At 41.5% G+C, this 27,738-nt stretch overlaps 1 protein-coding gene and 1 pseudogene across 2 annotated transcripts in view; both read left to right on the forward strand.

Moving 5' to 3' along the window:
* Positions 1-27,738, forward strand: part of LOC309635354 (uncharacterized protein) — a gene marked incomplete at both ends in the record, with an annotated part of 125,309 nt that overhangs the window by 60,641 nt on the left and 36,930 nt on the right. The gene's annotated exons all lie outside the window — the stretch shown is intronic.
* On the forward strand, positions 2,481-9,265 carry LOC309635979 (eukaryotic translation initiation factor 5 pseudogene; annotated as a pseudogene). The gene has a single exon. The product of its transcript is annotated as a eukaryotic translation initiation factor 5 pseudogene (transcript).

The raw sequence follows: 27,738 nt of genomic DNA on the forward strand, positions 1-27,738 counted from the left end.
CTACTAACTAAAATCCATATTTTATTTGGGTTCCCTTCGTTCTCCCTTTTTTCTGTCCTAGGATCCCATCCAGGGTATCACATGGCATTGAGTCATCGTGTCACTTTAGGATCTTTCTGGCTTTGACATTTTCTCACACTATCCTTCTCTCAATGACCTAGGTAGTGTTGAGGAGGACTAGTCAGGTATTTTGTAGACTGTCCTGCACTGGGATTTACTTGACGTTTTTCTTGTGATTAGAATGGGGTCATGGGTTTTAAGGAAGCATATCACAGAGGTAAAGTGCTTTCTCATTACTTTATATCATAGGAACATACATCAAAGCAACACTGTTCATGTTAACTTTGCCCTCCTGGCTGAGGTAGTTTTTGTCATATCTTCCGCACTGTGAAGTTACTTTTCCCCCAAGTCCATACTTTGCGTATTCTTCAGGATGAAGTCACTATGCGGCACTCACACTTCAGGAGAGGGGAGTTAGCCCCACCTCCTTAATGAATGGCTGAATATCTACATCAGCTATTTGGAATACTTAAACGTAGGAGATTTCTATTCAACAGTACTCATTAAAAAACAACAAAACACTATCTAATCATTTCTTTTTACCAGCGTGGACACCCCACCCAGAAAGTTATTTTAAGCTTTTGGTCATAATCCAGCAGTGCAGTATTTGGCTGCTCAATTCATTCCTGCTTTGGCTATTGAGAGCTCTTTCTATTGGCTCATGCTTTCCTCTGACATAATTCCATCTTGTGGGTTTCTTTTTATCTTTGTACACATCTTTTTATGTGCTTGTTGACCATCTATGTTTCTTGTCTGGTGAAAGGTGTGTTCAAGTCCTTTTCCATTTTAAAATTTGGGTTGTCTTTTTGTGGAAGATTTGTAAAAGTTCTTGATGTATTCTGAAGGACAGACTCCTGTCAGATATATCATGTGCACATATTTTCTTCCATTCTGTGGGTTGTGTTTTCACTTTCTGATAGCACCTTTTGATGCACAAAATTTTTTAAAGTTGAGGAAATGTAATCTGTCCATTATTACATGAGTATTGTAACCATCTGCCTTTGCTGATCTGTAACTTCCCACTCCAATGGTAAGAAACCTGGCTTCCAATATTTGTCATTCATTGAATTTATTGCTTGCTCCATTCCAGCTTAGTACAGATATAGTAGTTTCAGTATTGTTAGCTACTAACACCATGGAAAGAACTTATAGAGTCCAGTATTTACGTATGGCACAGTTTGCCTTTGTTCTACAGATTCCATTCTTTTCCATAGTTAACTAGGTCAAGTACCTTTTGCCCCACCACTAACAGTGAGTTTTTTTCATACATTTCTAAATCAGATTATTTGTCACATTCTCTATTCCACCCTATGACATTCCCATATCGTAAATAACTGTATTTGAATATATCATGATTTACTTGTTGGGTCGTAAAAATCCATGGTTTTAGACTAATGCCACAGGAGGAGGTAAGCATTTCCCTTCTGTCTTCCGGCTTAGGTGTCACACTTAGAACAGTGTCTACCCCGAGATTCCGCATATATTTACTAAAAGGGCTTCGTTTTATACCTCTCATCTTTAATCCATCTGGATTTCCCTTTCAAATAACAAAAATGCTATTTCAGATTTAAAAAAAATAAAAATTCACTAGTCCCCTCTTAAAATATGTGGGCAGACACAAAAAGTCACCTTTTGTATAGTTTCATTTATAGGAAACATCCAGAATAGGTAAAGAAACAGGTAAAGGAAGAGGATTAGGGGTTGTGAGAGGCTGGGGAAGGGAAGAATGGGGAGTGTGTGCTTTGGATACAGGGTTTTATTTGGGGGGAATTAAATAGTCTGAAACTATTCAGTGGTGATATTTGCACAGCGTTGTGAATACTTAATTGCACAATTTAAAATAGAAAAAGTTTAAATTTTATCATTTCACACGTAAAACAAAGGATGGGATGCCATGAATGTGGGGAAAAAAATAAAATTACAAAACACACAAACACAAATGACTACAGGGGAAGGAAAGTAAATTTTGGGTGGGGGAGTGGGTTGATGGTGTAGATCAGGAGTTGACAGCAGTGGTGGTTGCAGAGCCAGCTCTCCCTGGGTGTGTGGTGGTTTCTGAAATGGCTTTGGGTCTCCTGCAAGAGCTGGTGCATGCTCTCCCTGCAGGGGTGGTGAATTTTGACCTGGCTCTGGGTCTCCGGCTGGAGCTGTGAAAGAAGAAAAGATTACCCACATGCCTGCCTTTCCATGTCCTTTTCCAAGGACAGAAATCTTCCCAGAGCCTTCCAGAGAAGTCCCAGCCCAGGAACTTCTCAGACTGCAGTCCACCAGATGGGTGGTCTGGGGCCAGTCTTTGCTCCTGGCCCAACACCAGCCTCTGGGTACTCCTTCCTGTGTGGCCCAGAACTCACCCCTCTCACACACTCACATGCACCCACCCCCAGCCTTCTCACCTTTGGTCTCTGCCTTGGTGGGCTCCAGGTCCTCCAGCTGACTCAGGGGAAGGTTGACATAGTGTTCCAGGTCAGAGCTGGATGTGCTGAGCTGCACGTAAGCCCAGGATGGGATGCTGGAGAATGGCTTGGGTGGTATGCGGGCAGGAGGCCTTTCCCATTCACCTCTGGGTCCTGGTTCTGGAGAACCCTCCGTGGACACACTCACCAGGAGGCTGCGTTGGCCCTCTTTGGCAGTGTGGTGCAGTGGCCACTCACTTGGGGAGATGGATTAAGTATCACCATCAACAAGCTCCTCGTGGCTCTGTGGGGTGGGGCTCTGCAATGACAGTGACCAGCAGCCAGCCTGGCCTGGATGTATCAGAGCCCTGCCAGGCCTTTATCTTATTGCTGTTTCTTCTGCCCACTAGATCTTCTGCTTCCAGATCAGGCACAGACCTGTGTCTGCTCAGATATCCACCTGGGAGGAAAGAGATGCCTCTAGAGGGCTTGGGATAAACCTCAAGCAAAAGGGTGCTGCCCCAGCTCTCCACATCCCACACAGCCAGCTTTGACCTGGGGTGTGGATATGACCAGCCCACCAGGCTTCGGACCTGCTCTTGCTTGAAGTAGACCCACTCCACATAAACCCCCTATGTCCACACATACAAGGAGGGGACATAGGGTTACCTGGGTGGAATCAGAGTGGTGGCCTGGTGTAATTCCTGCATCATATGGTAGTGCTACTTTTAATTTTTTGAGGAACCTCCATACTGTTTTCCATAGTGGCTGTACCAATGAACATTCCCAACAAAATGCATGAGGGTTCCCTTTTCTCCACATCTTTGCCAGTACTTGTTATTTGTTGTCTTTTGGATGATAGCCATTCTTTCAGGTGTGAGGTGATAATCTCATTGTGGTTTGGGTGTGCATTTCCGTGACGATAAGTGATATTGTTTATCCTTTCATGTGTCTGTTGGCCATCTGTATATATTCTTTGGAAAAATGCTTGATCTTCTGCCAATTTTTTAATTGGTTTTTGTTTTTTGGAGGTTGAGTTGTGTGAGTTTTTGGTCTATTCTGGATATGAACCCCTTACCAGATATATTGTTTGCAAATATTTTCTCACATTCAGTAAGCTGCCTTTTCATTTTGTGGATGGTTTCCTTTGCTGTTGGAAAGCTTTTCAGTTGGATGGAGTCCCATTGGCTTTTGCTTTTGTTTCCCTTAAGGAGACAGATCCCAAAAATATTGCTAAGTCTGATGTCAGAGAGCATACTGCATATGTTTTCTTCTAGGAATCTTATGGCTTCAGGTCTTACATTGAAGTATTTGATTCATTTTGAGGTTTTTATAGATGGTATGAGAAAGGATTCCAGTTTGATTCTCGTGCATGTAGCTGTCCAGTTTTCCCAACACTGTTATTGAAGAGGCTATCTTTTCCCCATTGTATATTCTCACCTCCTCTGTCATAGATGAACTGACCATAAAGTGTGGGTTTATTTCTGTGCTTTCAGTTCTGTTCCATGGATCTATGTGTGTTTCTTTGGTGCCAATACCATATTGTTCTGATGATTCTAGGTTTGTAGTATAGTTTGAAATCAGGGAGCATAATATGTCCAGGTTTGTGCTTCTCTTAAGGTTGTATTGACTTTTCCGGTTCTTTTATGTTTCCATACACATTTAAGAATTCTTTGTTTTAGTTCTCCAAATGATCCCATTGGTATTTTGATAGGATAGGAATGGTATTGAATCTTTAGATTGCTGTGAGGTGTGGAATCATTTTAACAATACGAATTGTTCAAATCCATTAGCACAGCATATTTTTCCATTTGTTTGTGTGGTCTTCAATTTCCTTCATCAAGGTCTTCCAGTTTTCTGAGTACAGGTCTTTTACCACCTGGTTTAGATGTAACCCTTAGGCATTTTATTTTTGTTAATGTTATTGTCAGTGGAGTTGTTTTCTTAATTTCTCATTCTGATAGTTTGTTGTGAGTGTATAGAAATGCAACCGATTTCTGTAGATTAATTTTCTATCCTGCAACTTAACTGAATTTTCCAATGGGTCCTATCTGTTTTGGGGTGTCTTCTTCAGGCTCTTCTACAGAGTATCATGTCATCTACAAGCAGTGACAGTTTTACTTTTTCGTCTGCCATTAGATTCCTTTTATTTCTTTTTCTCATCTAATTAGTATGGCTAGGACTTCCTAGACCTTCGAACGAAGTGGCGAGAGTGTTCAGGGTTAGAGTTAGGTTTAAGCGTAACTGGCCCTCTTTCCCTTCCTCCCTCTCCATCTCTCTGAGGCCTCCAGGAAGGACAGGACTAGCCTAGGGTCACACATGACTTAGGGACTTGAGCTGGACCATTGTTTCTCTGCCCCTGGTCATGGGCATGGTTTTGTGTACCATCTGTGTAATTCTTTGATCAGGTGTTTATGCAGAGCTTTCCCTATTTTTAATGGGGTTGTTTGTGTTAGAGTTCTTTGTATATTTTGAAACAAATCCTTTGTTAGATATGTGTTTACAAATATTTTTCTCAGTCTGTGGCTTGTCTTCTGATTTTCTGAATAAGGCCTTTCACAGAGTAGAAATCTTTAATTTTACGAAGTCCATGATGTCCCTTGTTTTTCTTTGTAGATTGCCTTTTTGTGTTTTTTGTTAAAACTTGGAGCTCATGATCTATGTGACCAAACCCAAGCTCCTGTCAGTTTTCTTCTGTGTTTTCTTCTATAATTTTGAATAGTTTTGTATTTAAAATTTTTCTATTAATAATTTTGAGTGAATTTTGTGTAAGTTGTTAAGTTTGCATCTACGTTCATTTCATTCCATGCGGTTTCCAATTAATTGTTCCTTAACTATTTTTAAGAAAGTTGTGGGGTGTTATCTCCATTTCAGTTTGAATTTCCACAGTTTAATGGATTCAGCAGTTCTGCCTGCAGGGAGCGCTGTCACCGGTGAACTGTGAGTGAGGCACGGCCTGCAGTTCTGGGACTGTCCACAGGGGGGCCAAGCCTGCCTCGCTGACCCACGGCGCATGCACATTCCACCTGGTACTTGGCTCTGCGCAGCTGAAAGGAATTCTGTTTCCTCAGGCACCGCTTGGGCCTGGGATGCCTCGGGTCAGTGTCTCTGCCAACAGCAGCTCAGTCTCCTTAGGGCTCGCTGGCTTTTGGCTTCAGAACAACACAGGACTGCGTCCATGCAGACCGGAGCTGGGTTTCCTGGTGACCGGGGAGGAAAAGGTGAGAGAACAATGAGGAGAAGCTTCCTGTGTGTGACTGACTTCTGAGGTGCGGTCCGTCTTCATACGACCCAGGAAGGGCTTCATGTTGAAAACTGGGTTTTCGTCAGTTTTGTGGGCAGTGTAACCGGCATGACCTACGTGATGTCCATTTTTCCCAGCACTGCTTATTGTGGGGACTGTCCTTCCCCTTGGTGTGTCCTTGGCCCGTTTGTCATAAATTAACTGACCCCATCTGCGTGGGTTTAATTCTGGGCCCTCTGTTCTGTTCCTGTTGCCCACGTGCCTGTTTTGTGCCAGGTCCACACTTTTGGTGACTGTGGCTTCATGCTGTAGTGTGACATCAAGGAGCGAGATGCCTCTGGCCTGTTCTCCTCTCTGAGGATCGCTTTGGCTAATTGGGGTCCTTTGTGGTTCCATACAAATATTAGGATGATTTGCTCTGTTTCTGTAAAAAGTACCATTGGAATTTGGTAGGGATTGCATTCACTATGTACATTGCTTTGGGTAGAATGGAAATCTTAACGTTAATTCTTCTATTCCATTAGAACAGGATATCTTTCCATTTATTTGTGTCTTTTTCAATTTCTTCATCAATGTCTTGAAGTTTTCCAAGTGCAGGTCTTTCACGTCCTTGGTTAAATTTATTCATAAATTTAAATGAATAGGAGTCCGGTGGAGGGGCGGGAGCCCCGTGCCCCATCCCCCATTCTCCCCACCTCCTCGACCCCTGCGGGCCACTGGTTGGTGGGGAAGGCGCCCCGACACCCGCGGTTCACTGCGCCTTCTCTCCGCGCCAGGTCGCCAGGCCCCAGGCACTGAAGGGTGTGGACCCCGGACGTCGCTGGGACAGCCCCTCCCCGCTGCTTGCGGCGCTGCCGCTGCTGCCTCCGCCGCCACTCCTCGGACTCGGATTCACGCGTGCCTCACTTCATCCCAGTCCCCGGCGAGCAGCGTTGGGTTTATGTCTTTGACGAAAACGAGCTGTTGCGCAGCCACTGGTACCTGTATTGGGGAAACATAGCATACAAGCAAGAAGCTTACAGCCTCAGTGGCGAAAAATTTTTCATGTCAGAGACCGAGAACTCTTGCAGTCGTTTATGTCATCCCTTCTTCTCCAGACAGAGGATACCAAAAAGTTGCAATCAAAGATCTCTTCATCTTATTGATAAAGCCGCTAATAAGCCAAAATGTCTGTCATCGTCAACCATAGCGTGTCAGACCAGTTCTATCGCTACAAGATGCCCCGTCTGATTGCTAAGGTTGAGGGCAAAGGAAATGGAATCAAGACAGTTATAGTCAACATGGTTGACATAGCCAAAGTGCTTAATCGGCCTCCAATGTATCCCACCGAATATTTTGGTTGTGAACTGGGAGCACAGGCCCAGTTTGATGTTAAGAATGACCGTTACATTGTCAGTGGATCTCATGAGGCGAATAAGCTGCAAGACATGTTGGATGGATTCATTAAAAAATTTGTTCTCTGTCCTGAGTGTGAATCCTGAAACAGATCTGCACGTCAATCCAAAGAAACAAACAATAGGTAATTCTTATAAAGCCTGTGGCTATCGAGGCATGCTTGACACACATCATAAACTCTGCACATTCATTCTCAAAAACCCACCTGAGAATAGTGACAGTGGTACAGGAAAGAAAGAGAAGGAAAAGAAAAATAGGGCAAAGACAAGGAAAATGGCTCCGTGTCCAGCAGTGAGACACCCCCCCCCCCAATGAAATCAGTCCTCTGCATGCTGTGGAAGAAGAGGAAGATGATGATTGGGGGGAGGATACAACAGAGGAAGCTCAAAGGCGAAGAATGGACGAAATCAGTGACCATGCGAAAGTTTTAACCCTCAGTGATGATTTGGAAAGGACTGCTGAAGAGCGTGTCAATATCCTGTTTGATTTTGTTAAGAAAAAGAAAGAAGAGGGTGTTATTGACTCATCTGACAAATTGTAGGTGAAGCAGAAAGACTGGATGTAAAAGCCATGGGCCCTCTTGTTTTGACTGAAGTTCTTTTTAATGAGAAAATCAGAACAAATTAAGAAATACAGGCGCCATTTCTTACGATTTTGTCACAACAACAAAAAAGCTCAACGGTACCTTCTTCATGGCTTGGAGTGTGTGGTAGCAATGCATCAAGCTCAGCTCAGCTCCAAGATTCCACATAGCTTGAAGGAGATGTATGATGCAGACCTTTTGGAGGAAGAAGTCATCATTAGCTGGTCAGAAAAGGCTTCTAAGAAATATGTCTTAAAAGAACTTGCCAAAGAGATTCATGTCAAAGCGGAACCTTTTACAAAATGGCTGAAGGAAGCAGAGGAAGAATCTTCCAGTGGTGAAGATGATGATGAAGATGAGAATATTGAGGTGGTGTATTCAAAGACTGCCATTGTACCGAAAGTTGAAGCTGTAAAGTCTGACAACAAGGACGATGACATTGATATTGATGCCATTTAAAGGGGTGGGTGCAGCCCAGCTTAACAGTGTAATGCTGAGAATCTTTCTGCATCATCAGCCAAAAGTGCAACATGTATGTGCAAAAGCTAAAATGGCTTAACGTCATGCTACACTTTCTACTAAAAATGTATTGCTGTGAGTGGTCTGTATTTAAACCCAACAGGACATCTAGGGAGTCCATACACATATCAGTGAGCAGATGCAGTTTGCTTATTTACAGCATGTTTCTTTTTGAAAATTTAGTGGTGGACACATTCGGATCACATTTATACAGTTATAAAAATAAAGATTTGATTTTGGTCATTCTTCAGATTTTTGGCTCTGAATGATTTAAGTAAGCTGAAATAATTGGCTCCTTTAAAAAATGTTGCACCATCATTTAATCTGATAGGATTATTGGAGCCTGTTAGATGTTGTTAGGTGCTGAGACTATAAAGAGGTCTCAGCAGAACGTGAACATAAACTTATCAACACCTTAATCATTAAGAAATGTAGTACTTTTAAGTCTTATTTCTAGTCCCTCAGATTGGCATCTGGTAATGTACATTCTTCCCATGCCAAGGTGGACTGATAGTCAAATGACAGTGCAACACCTTTATCTTACTGAGAAGTTAAAAATGACCTGAGTGTCCTATAAATAATTTTAAGAACAGGTTTTGAAACTTGAATTGTTTTTTTTCCATTTCTTCTATACTTGCCCCACATTGTAGTCTTTGAAGTCATGTGCATTGCACGTTGGATGAGCCAGAGGAATTATTACATTAACATATAAACTTTTTATTATGTGTATGTAGCTCTTGCTTTATACTGAGAGAAAACTGAAACTCTGGGGAGTGATTAGTAAGCTCTACGATTTTATTTGGGGGAAGCAGGAAAAGGTACACTTAATCTCTAGCAAAAACTGAGCATAATTTTTCAGCATTTACTCTTGATTCAAATTACAATTTCAAAATATTTAGACATACTGTATGTTTTGTTCAGTGTGGATTTTTCCCCTGATAAACTGGTTCTTTGATGACTTCTGCATTTGGACACAGCTTATACTTTTTTGGTTTTTGTTGCTATCTTGCCAAAATAATTGTTAACTATATCTCAAATTCCCCCACCCTCCACCCCCCAAAATGTCTTATTTTTTAAAAAAGCTAAAAGCATACTTCTAAGAGCCTATATTTTGGTGTAAGACTTGGGGTGTTTTTTATTTTCACAGTGAATATTGTGAGATACCCAGGAAGTCTGTGATAATGGCAACTGAAAGCAGGTGACTAGGGCCTGACCCAGCCCATCCTGGGCTTTAGATTTGGAAATAACTTCCTTGTGATTTGCTTGCCCAATTTGCTGATATAAACTCACTTGATAGAAGGGCTTATGACTACATCTGAGAAATTATCCTGAAGATACAAATTTACACAAAAAGTACACTGTGGGAATCAAAATGCATGGAGTGAATTTTTTTTGGAGCACTGGCTTATATCATTCACCTCTTTGTGACCCATCTCACAGATTGCAATGAGACCTTAACAAATGTATGTAAGTTTTTTTCACATTGAAATTATATAAACATTTGGTATAATAAAACCTTGTCAGCTTGATATTTTAAGAAATTAAACCCTGGCAGTCTTACTGGAGAGGTACAAATTGGTCTCCAGATGCTTTTCTTGATAGATTTTGATGAGATTGAAAAGGAGAGCCATATACCTACCTGGAGGGAACGTGCTTTGTCTACCAAAGAGAAGAGGTTTTTGCAAATTCATATCTCACCTAGGTTTTAAATTTTTTGCCATTATCTGAAATTGTTTAGGGGGGACCAAGTTGCATTCGGCATACCCATTATCAAGCTAATGAGGTTCTGTTATAGAGGGTTTTCTCCCCCCCCCCCTTTAAATCTTAAGGAAAACTTTCAAGGCTTCTAAACACTAACGAGAAAATTTTGGCTTAGACCACTGTTCAGTCTAGTGCCAAACTTTGAGTGGAATTCAAATCCACATAGTAAGGAGTTTATTCATAGCGGCTCTCCTAATAGAGTGATCTTTCACTTTGCTGTATTCAACTGTCTTAAAACTTCCTGTTTGAAACAGCTATGTTACGTGATTAAAACAATGTTAAAATTAAAAAAAAAATTTAAATGAATACCATTTCATTCTTTTTGATGGAATTGTAAATAGGGTTTTTTTTTTTCTCTTTCTGATGGTTCATCATTAGTGTTTAGAACTGCAACTGATTTTTGTGTATTGATTTCATTACTTTACTGAATGCATTATTTCTAATAATTCGTTTGTGGAATGATGTGGAAAATTGGAATTCAAAAATCCTACTGTTTCTACCACATCCAGGTAATCCACAACATGGAGGAAAGTGGCTCCTAATATAATCTTCCCACAGTGCCTCTAAATTACGTGTGGACTTTGGGTGAACTGGATCTGGGTAAGGCTGGCTAGTATATGAAGTTTGATGTTTTCTCTGCTTTTCCGGCATGATATTGACATGGTGTTTTGAAAAGTAATTTACTTTCCAGTAATTTTGAACATACAGACAACTGTGCATACATAAAAACAAGTCTTGTATCTTGATTAAATATATTCCTAAATATTAATGTTGATATTTAAAATGGAATTGTTTTCATAATTTTTTTCAGATTATTTATTGCTAGTGTATACATATAAGATAGATTTTCATGAATTGATACATTTCTTTTTTTTGAATTTTATTTCTTTTTTTATACAGCAGGTTCTTATTTTATTTTATTTTTTTTTATCTTTATTTTATTTTATTTTATTTTTTCACACACACACACTGTACTCCACTTTCACAAGAGACAAACAGACCGACACCAAGCACTGCACATGGACGACCACAACAAAAGCAACAATGATTGCAACCACCAAACATGAAACACACTCATACTATGCCACAACATTGACATTCAGTACAGCAATCCTCCACTGCAACAGCCCCCCCACCCCGCAGTGAAAATTGATCTGTACACTCCCCGCCTCCGAGTCCTTGTGGGATTCTTTCCTCTTCAAATTCAGACAGAAAGTCACAAAAACCACACCCATCCTCATCAGTTCACCCAGTCCCATGCAATCAATTTTTTTTTTTCATCTTGATCTTCCGTCAGCACCCCCATGAGTTCATCAGTCCCTCATCAGAGTTCTGAAAATGCTCACTCATCCAGTTCAGCAGCACAGTCAGCCACCAGAAACCTGTACCTGTCAGAGTCCCCCCCACGAATCTCTTGAAGATGAAACCCCTCCACAGGAACACATCCGCAGAATCATCAGAGCACACCCAGAACTGTCTGCAAACGACAAAAGACTCAAAAATGACCACGGTTAAAGATCTGATGAAAGTTCACAACAATGCAGTTGACAAGAAAATCAGCCACCTCCGAGACACACATTCCAAAGCAATAACCAGGACCATCACCTACAACATTACACCAGAACATATAAGATCTCCAGAAACCCCATGCAATGTCCGAAACACCTACACCAACATACCTCCACACATATTTCCATACAAACACAAACACAAGATTTTTAGAAATTTCATGTAATGTCCGAAACATTTATATTAACATATTTCCATACAAATAACCCAATGAAAGTTTAGTATTAGTTGTTTTGTTTGTTTTTTTATACTGCAGGTTCTTATTAGGCATCGATTTTATACACATCAGTGTATACATGTCAATCCCAATCGCCCAGTTCAGCACACCACCATCCCCACCTCACCGCAGTTTTCCCCCCTTGGTGTCCATATGTCCATTCTCTACATCTGTGTCTCAACTTCTGCCCTGCAAACTGGCTCATCTGTTCCATTTTTCTAGGTTCCACATACATGCATTAATATACGATATTTGTTTTTCTCTTTCTGACTTACTTCACTCTGTATGACAGTCTCTAGATCCACAGCAGGTTCTTATTAGTCATCCATTCTATACACATTAGTGTATACATGTCAATCCCAATCTCCCAATTCATCACACCACCACCCCCACCCGCTGCTGCTTTCCCCCCTTGGTGTCCATACGTTTGTTCTCTACATCTGTGTCTTAATTTCTGCCCTGCAAACCGGTTCATCTGTACCATTTTTCTAGGTTACACATATATGCGTTAATATGCGATATTTGTTTTTCTCTTTCTGACTTACTTCATTCTTTATGACAGTCTCTGGATTCATCCACGTGTCTACAAATGACCCAATTTTGCTCCTTTTTATGGCTGAGTAATATTCCATTGTATATATGTACCACATCTTCTTTATCCATTCGTCTGTTGATGGGCATTTAGGTTGCTTCCATGACCTGGCTATTGTAAATACTGCTACAGTGAACATTGGGGTGCATGTGTCTTTTTGAATTATGGTTTTCTCTGGGTTTATGCCCAGTAGTGGGATTGCTGGGTCATATGGTAATTCTATTTTTAGTTTTTTAAGGAACCTCCATGCTGTTCTTCATAGTGGCTGTATCAATTCACATTGCCACCAACAGTGCAAGAGGGTTCCCTTTTCTCCACACCCTCTCCAGCATTTGTTGTTTGTAGATTTTTCTGATGATGCCCATTCAAACTGGTGTGAGGTGATACCTCATTGTAGGTTTGAATTGCATTTCTCTAATAATTAGTGATGTTGAGCAGCTTTTCATGTGCTTCTTGGCCATCTGTATGTCCTCTTTGGAGAAATGTCTATTTAGATCTTCTGCCCATTTTAGATTGGGTTGTTTGTTTTTTTAATATTGAGCTGCCTGAGCTGTTTATATATTTTGGAGATTAATCCTTTGTCTGATGATTCATTTGCAAATATTTTTTACCATTCTGAGGGTTGTCTTTTCGTCTTGTTTGTAGTTTCCTTTGCTTTGCAAAAGCTTTTAAGTTTCATTAGGTCCCATTCGTTTATTTTTGTTTTTATTTCTATTCCTCTAGGAGGTGGATCACAAAAGATCTTGCTGTGATTTATGTCAAAGAGTGTTCTTCCTATGTTTTCCTCTAAGAGTTTTATAATGTCCGGTCTTACATTTAGGTCTCTAATCCATTTTGAAATTATTTTTGTGTATGGTGTTAGCGGGTGTTCTAATTTCATTCTTTTACATGTAGCTGTCCAGTTTTCCCAGCACCACTTATTGAAGAGACTGTCTTTTCTCCATTGTATATCCTTGCCTCCTTTGTCATAGATTAGTTGACCATAGGTGAATGGGTTTATCTCTGGGCTTTCGATCCTGTTCCATTGATCTATATTTCTGTTTTTGTGCCAGTACCATGTTGTCTTGATTACTGTAGCTTTGTAGTATAGTCTGAAGTCAGGGAGTCTGATTCCTCCAGCTCCGTTTTTTTCCCTCAAGACTGCTTTGGCTATTCGGGGTCTTTTGTGTCTCCATACAAATTTTAAGATTTTTTGTTCTAGTTCAGTAAAAAATGCCATTGGTAATTTGATAGGGATTGCATTGAATCTGTAGATTGCTTTGGGTAGTATAGTCATTTTCACAGTATTGATTCTTCCAATCCAAGAACATGGTATATCTCTCCATCTGTATCATCTTTAATTTCTTTCATCACTGTCTTACAGTTTTCTGCATACAGGTCTTTTGTCTCCCTAGGTAGGTTTATTCCTAGGTATTTTATTCTTTTTGTTGCAGTGGTAAATGGGAGTGTTTGATAGAATTCACCTTAATTTCTCTTTCAGATTTTTCATCATTAGTGTATAGGAATGCAAGAGATTTCTGTGCATTAATTTTGTATCCTGCAACTTTACCAAATTCATTGATTAGCTCTAGTAGTTTTCTGGTGGCATCTTTAGGATTCTCTATGTACAGCATCATATCATCTGCAAACAGTGACAGTTTTACTTCTTTTCCAATTTGTATTCCTTTTATTTTTTTTTCTTCTCTGATTGCTGTGGCTAGGACTTCCAGAACTATGTTGAATAATAGTGGTGAGAGTGGACATCCTTGTCTCGTTCCTGATCTTAGAGGAAATGCTTTCAGTTTTTCACCATTGAGAATGATGTTTGCTGTGGGTTTGTCGTATATGGCCTTTATTATGTTGAGGTAGGTTCCCTCTGTGCCCACTTTCTGGAGCGTTTTTATCATAAATGGGTGTTGAATTTTGTCAAAAGCTCTATCTGCATCTATTGAGATGATCATATGGTTTTTCTTCTTAATTTGTTAATATAGTGTATCACATTGATTGATTTGCATATATTGAAGAAGCTTTTTCTCCATCTATTGATATGATCGTATGGTTTTTATTCTTTAATGTGTTAATATGGTGTATCACATTGATTTGTGTATATTGAAGAATCCTTGCATCACTGGGATAAATCCCACTTCATCCTGGTGTATGATCCTTTTAATGTGTTGTTGGATTCTGTTTGCTAGTATTTTGTTGAGGATTTTTGCATCTATATTCACCAGTGATATTGGTCTGTAATTTTCTTTTTTTGTAGTATCTTTGTCTGGTTTTGGTATCAGGGTGATGGTGGCCTCATAGAATGAGTTTGGGAGTGTTCCTTCCTCTGCAATTTTTTTGAAAGAGTTTGAGAAGGATGGGTGTTAGCTCTTCTCTAAATGTTTGATAGAATTCACATGTGAAGCCATCTGGTCCTGGACTTCTGTTTGTTGGAAGATTTTTAATCACAGTTTCAATTTCGTTACTTGTGATTTGTCTGTTCATATTTTCTATTTCTTCCTGGTTCAGTCTTGGAAGGTTATACCTTTCTAAGAATTTGTCCGTTTCTTCCAGGTTGTCCATTTTATTGGCATATAGTTGCGTGTAGTAGTCTCTTAGGATGCTTTGTATTTCTGCAGTGTCTATTGTAACTTCTCCTTTTTCATTTCTAATTTTACTGATTTGAGTCCTCTCCCTCTTTTTCTTGATGAGTCTGGCTAATGGTTTCTCAATTTGGTTTATCTTCTCAAAGAACCAGCTTTTAGTTTTATTGATCTTTGCTATTTTCTTTTTTCTATTTCATTTATTTCTGCTCTGATCTTTATGATTTCTTTCCTTCTGCTAACTTTGGGTTTTGTTTGCTCTTCCTTCTCTAGTTCCTTTAGGTGTAAGTGTAGGTTGTTTATTTGAGATTTTTCTTGTTTCTTAAGGTAGGCTTGTATTGCTATAAACTTCCATCTTACAACTGCTTTTGCTGCATCCCATAGGTTTTGGATTGTCCTGTTTTCATTATCATTTGTCTCTAGGTATCTTTTGATTTCCTCTTTGATTTCTTCAGTGATCTCTTGGTTATTTAGTAACGTATTGTTTAGCCTCCATGTGTTTGTCTTTTTTACGTTTTTTCCCCTGTAATTCATTTCTAATCTCATAGCGTTGTGGTCAGAAAAGATGCTTGATATGATTTCAATTTTCTTAAATTTACTGAGGCTTGATTTGTGACCCAAGATGTGATCTATCCTGGAGAATGTTCCATGTGCACTTGAGAAGAAAGTGTAATCAGCTGTTTTTGGATGGACTGTCCTATAAATATCAATTAAATCTATCTGGTCTATTGTGTCATTTAAAGCTTGTGTTTCCTTATTAATTTTCTGTTTGGATGATCTGTCCATTGGTGTAAGTGAGGTGTTAAAAGTCCCCCACTGTTATTGTGTTACTGTCAATCTCCCCTTTTATAGCTGTTAGCAGTTGCCTTATGTATTGAGGTGGTCCTACATTGGGTGCATATATATTTATAACTGTTATATCTTCTTGGATTGATCCCTTGATTATTATGTAGTGTCCTTCCTTGTCTCTTGTAACATTCTTTATTTTAAAGTCTATTTTGTCTGATATGAGAATTGCTACTCCACCTTTCTTTTGATTTCCATTTGCATGGAATATCTTTCTCCATCCCCTCACTTTCAGTCTGTATGTGTCCCTAGGTCTAAAGTGGGTCTCTTGTAGACAGCATACATATGGGTCTTGTTTTTGCAAGCATGTGTCTTTTGGTTGGAGCATTTGATCCATTCACGTTTAAGGTAATTATCGATATGTATGTTCCTATTACCATTTTCTTAATTGTTATGGGTTTGTTTTTCTAGGTCCTTTTCATCTCTTGTGTTCCCAACTTAGAGAAGTTCCTTTAGCGTTTGTTGTAGAACTGGTTTGGTGGTGGTGAATTCTCTTAGCTTTTGCTTGCCTGTAAAGCTTTTGATTTCTCCATGGAATCTGAATGAGATCCTTGCTGGGTAGAGTAATCTTGGTTGTAGGTTCTTCCCTTTCATCACTTTACATATGTCATGCCACTCCCTTCTGGCTTGTAGCATTTCTGATAAGAAACCAGCTGTTAACCTTATGGGAGTTCCCTTGTATGTTGCCGTTTTTCCCTTGTTGCTTTCAATAATTTTTCTTTGTCTTTAATTTTTGTCAATTTGATTACTATGTGTCTCAGCATGTTTCTGCTTGGGTTTATCCTGCCTGGGACTCCGCACTTCCTGGACTTGATTAACTATTTCCTTTCCCATGTTAGGGAAGTTTTCAACTATAATCTCTTCAAATATTTTTCAGGTCCTTTCTCTCTCTCTTCCTCTTCTGGGACCCCTATAATGCAAATGTTGTTGCATTTAATGTTGTCCCAGAGGTCTCTTAGGCTGTCTTCATTTCTTTTCATTCTTTTTTTCTTTATTCTGTTCTGCAGCAGTGAATTCCACCATTCTGTCTTCCAGGTCACTTATCCGTTCTTCTGCCTCAGTCATTCTGCTATTGATTCCTTCTAGTGTATTTTTCATTTCAGTTACTGTGGTGTTCATCTCTGTTTGTTCTTTAATTCTTCTAGATTTTTGTTAAACACTTCTTGCATCTTCTCGATCTTTGCCTCCATTCTTTTTCCAAGGTCCTGGATCATCTTCACTATCATTATTCTGAATTCTTTTTCTGGAAGGTTGCCTATCTCCACTTCATTTAGTTGTTTTTCTGGGGTTTTATCTTGTTCCTTCATCTGGTACATAGTCTTCTGCCTTTTCATCTTGTCTATCTTTTTGTGAATGTGGTTTTTGTTCCACAGGCTGCAGGATTGTAGTCCTTCTTGCTTCTGCTGTCTGCTCTCTGGTGGATGAGGCTATCTAAGGGGCTTGTGCAAGTTTCGTGATGGGAGGGACTGGTGGTAGGTAGAGCTGAGTGTTGCTCTGGTGGGCAGAGCTCAGTATAACTTCAATCCACTTGTCTGCTGATGGGTGGGGCTGGGTTCCCTCTTTGTTGGTTGTTTGGCCTGATTTGACCCAACACTGGAGCCTACCCGGGGTCTTTGGTGGGGCTGATGGCAGACTCTGGAAGGGCTCACAACAAGGAGTACTTCCCAGAACTTTTGCTGCCAGTGTCCTTGTCCTCACGGTGAGCCACAACCACCCCCCCGCCTCTGCAGGAGACCCTCCAACACTAGCAGGTAGGTCTGGTTCAGTCTCCTACGGGGTCACTCCTCCTTCCCCTGGGTCCTGATGCGCACACTACTTTGTGTGTACCCTCCAAGAGTGGAGTCTTTGTTTCCCCCAGTCCTGTCGAAGCCCTGCAATCAAATCCCAGTAGCCTTCAAAGTCTGATTCTCTAGGAATTACTCCTCCCGTTGCCAGACCCCCAGGTTGGGAAGCCTGATGTAGGGCTCAGAACCTTCACTCCAGTGGGTGGACTTCTGTGGTATAAGTGTTCTCCAGTTTGTGAGTCACCCACCCAGCAGTTACGGGATTTGATTTTATTGTGATTGTGCCCCTCCTATCGTCTCATTGTGGCTTCTCCTTTGTCTTTGGATGTAGGGTATCTTTTCTGGTGAGTTCCAGTGTCTTCCTGTTGATGATTGTTTAGCAGTTAGTTGTGATTCCGCTGCTCTCGCAAGAGGAAGTGAGGGCACATCCTTCTACTCTGCCATCTTGAACCAATCCTAGATTGCTAGTTCTTACAGATCTTGGGATTTGTTAGCCTCTGCAGTTGCATGAGCCAGTCAGCCAATTCCTTATAATGAATCAATCTCACGTTAAGTCCTGTTAGCTGTTTTCCTTCAGTTTTGGTCAGTAATCCTTTTCTTTGCTAGTTTGCTGATGTTTTTCATCTAAGATATGCCACAAGATTGATGGCTTCAAACCTTCAACTTCAGCTTTCCTTCTCTTGCAAGTTAGGATTGGGTTTAGGTCAACTCCCCACCAAGCTTCTTTTTTTATTGCTACCATTTAAAGGTTAGTTCTAATCCAGGAGCCTGTCAATTTGATCATCAATTGGATCATTTTCGAGGGGAGTGGTTTGGTTCCAATGGGTCGTGGAGCTCCCCCTACAGTCGGCCACGTCAGACTCCGAGCCTGATATTTTTCCTATAATTTTGCTGAATTAGTTGACTAGCTCAAATAATTTTTTGTTGATAAAGGAAGTTTTATATATAAGATGATGTGGTCTGTGTTCTGTGCATAGACACAGTTTTAATTTTTCCATTGACACATGGGTGCCTCTTACTTGTTTCCTCAAGATTGGGTAGAACCTGTAGTACACTATTGAGTAACAGTGGTGAAGGCCAGCTTCCTGGCCTTGTTCCTGATTTCAAGAATAAATCTTTAACTTGAGCATGATGTTTCCTGTGGCTTTGTATACTACTCTTTTCCATATTGAACAAATTTCCTTTCATTCCTACTTTCTTGAGTGTTTGTATCATGAAATAGCACTGGATTTTGACTATAGCTTTTTCTGTAATAATTGATATGATTATGTGTTTTTACTTCACACCTTTATTGTGGTTTAATACATTGCTTAGTTTTAGTGTTGAACAACCTGACATTTCTGGTGTAGAGACATTTGCTTGTGGCATCATCCGTTTAATGTTCAGTTGGTTTCATGTTGCTCTTATTTTGTGGAGGATTATACATTCCTATTTATAAGGTATACTGATGTCGTTTTCTTTTTTATGATGTATTTGTGTGATTTTTATTCATTTGGCTTGGTGTTAGTGGTTTGGAGGGTTAGCATTAGGGCTGAGACTGGTGTGGGGGCTGGGGTGGGTTATGGTTTATGTTTGCCATTGCGATCTAACTTTTATGGTTATGACTTATTTATGCATATGGTTAATTAATATGCATTATTGTTTGATTATGGTTATGGTTTTATTGGTTAAGGTTTATGGTTTTGGTCTCAGAGTCTTTGGTCTTAGGGTTCTGTGTTAGAGTATGGGTGTTAGGGTATGGGTTAGAATTAGGGTACAGGTAGGATATGGGTATGAATATGGGTTAGGATAAGGTACAGGTTTAGGGGATAGGCTAGAGCTAAGGTTAGGTCAGGGATTAAGGTCAGGGTCAGAGTTTAGGGTTAGGATCAGTGTCAGGATTAGGGGTCAAGGTTGAGCTAGGCCATTGTTTTTCTCCTTCTCCTGGGCTCTGATAGAAGATGATTGAAATGTCTGCTCTGGCCATTCACTGTTCCAAATTGAACTCAACCTCAGTCAAGTGTTCTTAGGGTCTCAGAGGTCATGCAGGGTTTCCCTCCACGCTCCCACCTGGGAAGGGTGATGCAAGCCCCACTCTGTCAGGGCAGCCCCGTGTCCAGCAGAGCCCTGACATGCAGGGTACTCAGTAGACGTGTGGATTTTTTTTTTTTTTTTTTTTTTGGCTGTGTTGGGTCTTTGTTGCTGCACACACGGGCTTTCTGTAGTTGCAGCAAGCAGGAGCTACTCTTCGTTGCAGTGTGCGGGCTTCTCATTGTGGTGGCTTCTCTTGTTGCAGAGCATGGGCTCTAGGCATGTGGGCTTCAGTAGTTGTGGCATGTAGGCTCAGTAGTTGTGGCACGCGGGCTCTAGAACGCAGGCTCGGTAGTTGTGGCGCACGGTAGTTGTGGCGCACGGGCTTAGTTGCTCTGCGGCATGTGGGATCTTCCCAGACCAGGGCTTGAACCCATGTCCCCTGCATTGACAGGCAGATTCCCAACCACCAGGGAAGCCCCAACATGTGTGGATTTTATACAGGACTGGGTGCATTGAGCTGCCAGCCCCCAGTTACTGCCTTCTTGAGGGCTGGTGGGGCCCTCCTGGGACTGGATGTATCCTTTGTTCCATCTGCATGGGTATAGAAACAGGTCTCAGAACAGCCCTTGGCCTCTGAGCATCCAGGCAGACATCCATGGTCTTGCAGCTCAGGTCAGCCCTGGCCCCTGAAGCCCCTGTGGCCAATACTGATTGTGCTGCTGGGTAATTGAACAACTACCTGGGCAGCCTAGACAGTTCCTTAGGATGTTTCAGTTCCCAACATCCATGTCATTGAAACAAATGTCTCTTCCCTTACAGCCTCTTAGCCTGCCAAGACAAGTAATAACCCTCCAAATGTTGAGTGTGGCCCTCCCTGGTCATGACAATAATGCACAGACTGTGGCCCTGCCATTGTTTGACCTTCTGGTTGTAACAAAGATTGACATTCATATTCATTGAGAATCAAAGGTATGGAAGCATCTGGGCCTCCTAACAGGCAGTTTTATGTTGTGGCCATATGGCCTTGGGGAGATATGTGCATCCCTGGCCCATACCCGGTGGTCTCTGGGAAGCCAGAGTGTTATCATGGTATAAAATAATCCATGAGACTCCCTCTGTTTCATTGAATAAGAATTTATCTGCAACTCTAGTATTTGGTCTCAGCTCTTCGTAGAGAGGAGACTGGAAAATGAGCAGATTTGTTCCTTGTGGGTGAGTGAGTAATGTGGCCAAGGGGTAGGCGTGGATCCCACCTCCCAGGGCCAGGAATGAGGTCTATGTGCCTTCTGAGGGCACACAGGCTATTCTTGGCCAGTCTTTAAAATGTGAGGACCCGATGCCCAAGCCAGGAACCCTGAGTTTACCACCAGCAACAAAGTTGCTTTTTCAGCAAGTGGAAGAGCTTCTTGCCAAACTGGGAGGACAGCACTGGATGGGTGGCCACAGCCCCTGACCCTAAGTGAATCCCTTCCTTCCTTGGGCTTCAGATACACAGCTATGCAGTAGGCTGTCAGTAATGTGGTATCTGCTGCTTTCCCCAACCCAGCATCTATTCTCAACATCTCAGCTTTTGGGAATTACATCTTACCTGCTTCTGATCCACACATTTGCAGAGGATTGATCCCATGTTCCACCCCCCTCGAAGATGGGCATATGATCCACCTCTAGCCAATCCCATGTTCCATCCTCTTGGTGCTCTGGTGGCTTCAAGCATGAGCCCATGACCCAAGCCAGAGCAAAGGTATTTAAAGCCATGACTTTTCATGGAACCTAAAGAAGGAGAGACCCTTCCCAGTAGGATGGACATGAGTGGGTGCTAGCCTGGAGTTGCTGAAGGCCCCTGATGCAGAGAGAGAGACTGTACCTGTGGATGGGGCCACCACAAAGTCACTTAGTAGGACAAAGGGACCAGGTCACACTGTGAGAGTGTGAGCTTGTCTCACCAGGCTCAAAACCACTCCTATAACTGCCTTTTGCAAGTATATTCTTTCTATCATTAAATTTATTAAATTTATTAACTTATTTCTATCAGTAAGTGTGTCCACTCCCTTGGAATCAAAAAATTCCTTGCTGACACATCAGAACCAATAATCCCTGAGACTCCCTTTGGCAGGGTGTCCTCATTCGGGGGGGTCATGGTGGGCAGAGGTGGAAACACTGGGTGGGGTCAGATCTTAGGGGAGCTGCTGGGCATCTCTGTTCTTGTTCCTTCCCTGTCCAGAAAAGGAAAACCCCAGACTAATGAGAGGAGAACCAGCAGGGGAAAGAGGTCCCTGGGTGGCTAATTGGTCTGTTTATATTTGCCTTATTTTAGGGGCATTTTGTTAGTGTTTTTATTACAAAATCATCCATTTTCTCTACATTTCCAGTTTGATACAATAGGTTTCTCTTATTTGACTTTTAATTTTTCCTTTCTTCTAGCTTCCTACAGAATTGTCACAATGAATGAACACATATTGATACCTATTTATATGTTATTAACTGAAGTCCATATTTTATTCTGGTTCCCTTTGTTTTTCCTTCTTCTGTCCCAGATCCCATCCAGGGCACCACATGACATGTAGTCATCATGTCTGTCTAGGTTCTTCTGGCCTTTGACAGTTTCTCAGACTCTCCTTGTTTCTCTTCGTGGAGGAGGACTGGTCAGGTATTTTGTAGACTGTCCCATGTTGGGATTTACGTGTTTTTCTGTCATGATTAGACTGGGTTTATGGGTTTTGAGGAAGCAGATCACAGAGGTCAAGTGCGTTCTCATCATTTTATGTCAAAGGAACAGGCTCTCAAGGCAACTTATCACCATTCATGTTAACTTTGGTCACGTGGCTGAGGTCCTGTTTGTCAGTTTTCCCTGCTGTGAAGTTATTTTTCCCATGTCCATACCGTGTGTCTTATTTAGGAAGAACCCACACGTCAGAAGAGGGTTAGGGTTACCCTCCTTGATGGATGGGTGGCTGTGTGTCTACATTAGTTATTTGGAATTCTTCTGCATAGGACATTTCTATTCAACCCAGTTCACAAAAAGTGTTTGTAGTCATTTATTTTACTAGTGTGGACACCTGAATAGTTATTTTATACTTGTGGTTATAATTCAGCAGTACAGTACAGTATTTGGGTGCTTAGTTCATTCTTGCTTTGACTGTTGAGAGCTTTTTCCATTGTCTCATGGAATTATGTCAAATGAAAACATCTTGTGAGTCGTCCATCCCCCCCACCCCCTGCCGGTACTTCTTTACTTTGATACTTTAAGATTATCCTGGCTCATATATTTACTGAGTCCTAGTAGCAGCCATTTCTTCAAAGAGCCCTGATTCCTTTAATTAGAGGATGGTATTAACAACTTACATTTGAAAGCTAAATGTACTCAGCTGGTAATGCACTGAAACATACGCATGTATTCCAACCTGTGCATATACACCTAATTACAGAGATTTCTATGTGGAACTGTCTGTATCCATGTTAAACTAAAGATGAATTTATATAGATGTCATCACCCTGATCCATTATTACATGGATATTGTAACCTTCTCCCTTTGCTTATCTGTAACTTCCTATTCCAATGGTGAGAAACCTGGCTTCCACCCATCTGTCATTTTTTGAATTCATCGCTTGTTCCATTCCAGATTACAGATGCAGTGGCTTCAACATTCTTAGCTCCTGCCTGCAGGGAAAGAACTTTGAGTCCACTGTTTAGGTACAGTACATTTTGCATTTAGTCTAGAGATTCCATTTACTTCCAGAATTACTAAGGTCAGCACCTTTTGTCCCACTACCAACAGTGAGGTTTTCTCATACATTACTAAATCAGTTTTTGTTAAATTCTCTAATGCATCCTGTGGCACTCCCATATGCTAAATAACTAAAATTGAATATATTATGATTTATTTGTTGGGCTGTAAAAATTTATGGGTTTAGACAAATGCATAGTGGCAGGTATTCATCACTAAAGTATTGTATGGAATATTTCAATCCCCCACCCACAACCTGTTTACCATCTCTGTTTTACCTGTTTCAGAATGTCATAAATGAGGTCATACAGTGTGTAGCACTTCAGACTGGATTCTTTCACTTAGCAATATACATGTAAGGTTCATCCATGTTTTTTGCATGGGTTGATGGTTCACCCCTTTGTATTTCTGAATGCTACACCATTGCATGTCTATGGAAGGAAAAATAATTTTCCCTCTACCCTTCTTTGTTCTTCATTGAGGTCCCCCCCTTACCCCCCATAAAAAATGAAAAGCAGATGAACTGGAGAAAAATAATCAGAAGTTTAATAACATATGTACCTCCTATATGCAAGGGAGATACTCAGGAACACTGAGTAACGCCCTGAAATGGTCCAAGCCCATCACCTTCATCTAAAGACAAAAGAAAGGAAGGGTATGGGTGTTGTGCAGATTTAAGTAGTAGCTTTCTCCATTGATAGAGTTTTTTTAGATTTAGTCATCCTTCCATTCCTGGTAATGGAGAGGGAGATAACCTTTCAAATGGAGATTTCCCTTATAAATATAAATTTCCCTCACAAAAGGGCAATCTTGACTTGGTTTTCAGAGATTCTCATGTTGTCTTCTTTAAAGAAAACAAAAAATAATCAGCTCAAAATAATCCTTATGCCAACCAGGCATATTGGGGTGGCATATTCTGCTCCCCTTGAAATGGAGGTACCCCAATTTGCTTATACATTCTTCTACTGAAGAACATCCTGGTTTCTATACGTTTATAGCCATTATGAGTAGAAGTGCTGTGCTTAATTACATCCTTGTTTGTGTTTGGACATAGTTCTGAAAAGCAGTTGTCTAAATACTGGAGGCAGGATGTTGGATCCTCAGGTGAGTCTTATTTAGCTTTGGAAAAAACTTCCAAAATATCTTTTAAAGTAGCTGTATATGCATTTCACCAGCAGTAAAGGAGAGTTCCTGTTTACCTCTCATCAATCAGTAGTGTCATTTTTTTTGGAGTTTATTAATTCTAATAGGTGTGCAGTGCTATCTCATTGTTTTCCTTTTTTAATTCCCTAATGGTATATGATGTTGGGCATATTCTTGTATGCTTATTTACTATTTGTATAGTCTTCTTTGGCCAGGTATCTGTTCTAATCTTTACCCATTTTTAAGGAGGTTTGTTCTAGAGTTCTTAGTGTAATTTGAGTACAGATCTTTTATCAATGTATTTTGCAAATATTTTTGTTTGTGGCTTGTCTTTTGGTTTTCTGAATAAGATATTTCATAGAGTTTAATGTTTTAAATTTTTAAAGTCCATGTTCAAAATTTTATTTCTTTTGTGGACAGGCTTTGAGGTTTTGTGTTAAAATCCATCACCAAATCCAAGGTAACGCAGATTTGCTTCTGTGTTTTCATCTACAGTTTTTATAGTTTTGCATTTTAAATTTGTCTGTGGACAATTTTGAGTGAATTTTGGTGTAGGCTGTAAAGTTTGTGTCTACATTCTTTTGATTGCATATGGTTTCCAATTAATTATTCTGTAACTCTTTTTGGAGAAGTCATGGGATATTTGGCTCCATTTCAGTTTGAATTTCCAAATTTAGTGGTTTCTGCAGGCTTGCCAGCTGGGAGCATGGGCTCCATTGAACTGAGAGGTTGTGGCCTGCACTTCTCAGTTGGCCAGCAGGAGGTGGTACGCCCACCTTGCTGATCCTTGAGGTGCATATGTACTCCACTGATGAACTTAGCTCGTGAAGGAACTTGGCTTCTCACGCTGCTGATTTAAGTTCGGTCTCTTCAGGATTGGCAATGGTTTCAGCTTTGGGACAACACTCGGTTGAGTCCATGCAGGCAGGAACCAGATGTCTTCAGGAACTGCCAAGGAGGCACCACCATGGGAGTAAAAGGTGAGGAAAAGGCGGGGAGAAACCTCCTGTGTGTGGTTTACCGCTAAGGGGGGGTCCATTTTCAGAGGACCCAGCAGAGGAAGGGCTTGATGTGGAAAACTGTGGATATTAGTTTTGTGTGTGGTGTTGACAGTGTCTGATGTTCTTTGATGTTTGGTGTAGAGTTTTCTTGGAACCATTTATTGAGGGGACTGTCCTTTGTTATGAATTAACTGATGACGTACAAATGGGTTTATTTCTGTGCTCTTTATTCTGTTCCTCTGGCCCATGCACCTGTTTTTGTGCCAGAGCTACACTGTTTTGGTTACTATAGCTTCGTAGGGTAGTATGAAGTCAGGGAGGGAGATGTTTCCAGCTGTGTTCTTCTTTCTTAGGATCACTTAGGCTATTCAGGGTTCTTTGTTGTTCCATACAAGTGGTAGGATTGTTTGTTCTGTTCCCATGAAAAATGCAGTTTGATTATTGGAGGAATTACATTGAATGTGTACACTGTTTTTTTTGCTGAATTAAGTCGTATGGGCCCCTCCTTGGGATCCATACAACAACTAGGTAGTTGTCTAAATATAGCCGCTCCTCTACTAGTGAGTGAGATTGAACAACTGGCTGTCTGGTTCCCCAAAAGGGGACTGGACGAGAAGCCCTCCAGAGGCCACCACATGGTAAGAACATCTCTTTGTTTTCTGTGTGTGTTGTAAGTCCTAGTCTCTGTTCTTGGTACGATTGAAGCTTCAGTCTCTGTTGTCTGTCCTAATGCTCTTGAAAACCCTTGCTGCAAATGTGGGCACAGGTTGAGCATTTTTAAAGGCCACTCACCACTGGAAGACTTCCACGAAAGGATAAGTCTGTCACAGAATAGGGTAGATGAGCTCTAGGCATCCTGCTGACTGAAGCAAATGTAAGTAGGCAACTGTAAAATGCTCACAGCCCCCAGAACCCCTGCTGCATTCCCCCACCTTCAGGATGTAGTCAAAAACCCAAGAGCACATCCTTTGTGTTGGTCTGTTGTATCCCAATTTGCCATCCCGGGGCAGGGTACATATCTCTGTTGGACAGGTCTCTCCCCACTATCCTCCACTGCAGATCCCTAGGGATCCCTTCTCAGACACGAACTCTTTACAAATGTTGTTTCTGCCAAGATTTCAGGAAAATCACTGCCTGCTGGGAAAAGAAGAAAAGGACCCCCAAATCGTCCAAAGTCCTTGCTTGGGTCCTTGTAGCTGAGCAAATAGAGAACTGGACACATGCCAAATGGGCATTTGGCCTCCCTGCCCAACTTAGTCTGAGGAATATTCCACACTCCTTTCCCCACTTGGGTGGGTGTCCAAACCCTCCTGAACATCTTATTCTCTGGGGAAGAAAAGGCACTGATTATAACTAATGCAAAGGAGGAAGCTGGTAAGACCAATCAAAATAATGCAGGGCACACTCTATACCAGACTTGAATCCAGGCCATTCCTGACATGGACTCTGGGGGTGGAACCATTAAGTGGAAAACAGCAGCACCTCACATATTTCAGGGACTTGATACTTAAGGGCATTCAATAGGCTGGGAATAAACCCATAAATTAGAATAGGGTTCAAGGAGTCATCCAGGGACTGAAGGAAAACCCCCTCGGATGTCCTGAAATGCCTAAGGGAGTGCCTTCGCATGTTCACACGAATGTGAACCTGGAGTTGGGGGAAGGGCAGGCCAGTCTTAAGTCCCGTTTCACTTCCCAGAGTGCCCCAGACATTAGGAGAAAATTATAGAAGTTGGAGATAGGGGCCACCATGCCCACTTCCCTGGGGGTGGAGTCAGCATTTCAGATGTTCAACAACTGGCATCTAGAGGCAGATGCCAAGGAAGATAGATGAGCACAACAAACTGCCAGTAATCTGCCTTCAGTGATTCAGGGTCTGTCAACCTCGGGGCCCCCTCGAAGGGACCCTGTGACATCGAAGGCTATGACCACAGTGGAGGGAAGGGCTCAAAGCCAATCAGTGTGCAGACTGCCTGGAGGAGGGCCACCAGAAGGGGGAGGCCCCAAACATCCCAGAAGGAAGCTAAGGGGACCTCCGTGTCCTGGCCCATCCTTGCCGGTCACAAATATAAAAGGGGGTGGAGTGAAGATGGCAGACTAGGAGGGCACGGAATTCGTGTCTCTGCACAATTAGGGCACCTACCAGGCACTGGTGGGGGACCACGGACACTTAAGGGGATGGGAGGAACCCCCAGCGACTGGTTAGGATTTGTGGGGAGAAGTGGTGGGGAGCAGGACCAGCACCCCTGAGAGGCAGCTGGGAAGGGCTCCCATGCCCTGAGGGGGAAGAGGGGGCACTGTTGGGAGGGCAGAGGATCAGAAGGGAG

The sequence above is a fragment of the Balaenoptera borealis genome, assembly GCF_965194805.1.
Source record: "Balaenoptera borealis genome assembly, chromosome: 10".
Taxonomy (NCBI): Eukaryota; Metazoa; Chordata; class Mammalia; order Artiodactyla; family Balaenopteridae; genus Balaenoptera; species Balaenoptera borealis.